The sequence below is a fragment of the Orycteropus afer genome, unplaced genomic scaffold (genome assembly GCF_000298275.1).
Source record: "Orycteropus afer afer isolate SDZICR_OR568_19922 unplaced genomic scaffold, OryAfe1.0 scaffold00545, whole genome shotgun sequence".
NCBI lineage: Eukaryota > Metazoa > Chordata > Mammalia > Tubulidentata > Orycteropodidae > Orycteropus > Orycteropus afer.
In genome coordinates, this window is record NW_006922132.1 from 1,753,850 (window position 1) to 1,755,366 (window position 1,517).

Sequence of the window (1,517 nt, forward strand, 5' to 3'; positions counted from 1 at the left end):
TCAGATAACTCTGCTTGCAGTCCACTTTTATAGACCTGGAAACCATTTTGCCTCTTTTAGTGACTTGGCAAATTTCTGTTTTGGCCTTCTATTTGCTGATATATACAGCACATAACAACATTACAGCTCTCAGGAAACAACTTTACTTCCCTTTTCCTTTAGTACTTGAGATGCACCACTATGCTCTTCGCTTTGCTTTGGGCTCCAGGGTAGCGTGGGACTTGGGGACTGAAGTTGCAGAGTTATTTAAGCTCATGATGCCTGCACTGGTGTCTGTTGTTGTTGTTAGGTGCTGCTGAGTTGGTTCCGACTCATAGAGACCCCATACACAACAGAATGAAACACTGCCTGGTCCTGTACCATCCTCACAATCATTGATGTCCACCCTCAACAAACTCAAGGTCACTTCCCTCTAGGCATTTCTTAGGTAGAAAGGAAGTTTTCTATGCCCTTTGATTTGTCTTTCCTTCAGGGGCAGATTCCCAGATACCTTCAACCTCTGTACTATTCTAGACTCCTGGGCAAAAATGCAAATAATCCCAAGGGCTTTTGGCTTAGACCCTTTTTAGGCTCTTGTTTCCCAGTGGGTGACCATAAGTATTTATTCTCAAATTTAAAGAGAGTACTCATTGCATCCTGTGTGTATCTCTGTTCTTGTCACATCCCCTTTAGGAGTTCGTTGTATCAGCCAGAGTCCCAGTGAGAAACAGATGGCATGCTCATATCAGTATAATTTGAGAAGAATTTAATAAAGAACTATTTACAAAGCTGGGATGAGGGTTTAGGGAGATGACAAGGAATAGATGAATACTACAGGGCTATGGCACCTGTTGGCTTGAAAGGCTTGAGAGGGGAAGGAGAACCCAAAGACAGAGAAGTCTGTAAGGAATGACTTCTTAACAAGACCTCTCATCTTTGACATGTGATGCAGTGATGGTTCAGTAGTAGAATTCCCATCTTCCACACCGGAGACCTGGATTCAAATCATACACTGCCACCATCTGTCTGTCAGTGGAGGCTTGAATGTTGCTATGATGTTGAACAGGTTTTAGTAGAGCTTCCAGATGAATATGGACTAAGAAGAAAGGCCTGATGATCTATTTCTGAAAACTAGGCACTAAAATCCTGTGTATCAGGTCCGTCTCATCTGCCACTGTCATGGGGTTGGTGCAGGACCAGGCAGTGTTTCCTTCAGTTGTGCATGAAATCACCATGAGTCCGAGGGCTAACTCTATAGCAACTCAAACACCAGCACATCTTTGACATAAGCAGCATGGCACCTCTGTGGTTATGCTAATAAACATCTCATCCTTTCTTTCTTCTCTCTTCCAGTCTCTTGTTGATACATCCTACTGGCCAAACCCAACTGAGATTCAATGGACAAAGGAGTCCAATGACGTGGTCCAAGTGGTTCAGTCTCCCAGGACACAGCAGGATGGACAAAGGAGATATAGGGTTTGGAGGCACAAAAGGAAGAATCCAGCAAAGCCACTGAAGGCTGGATTTTGTTGCCAGCA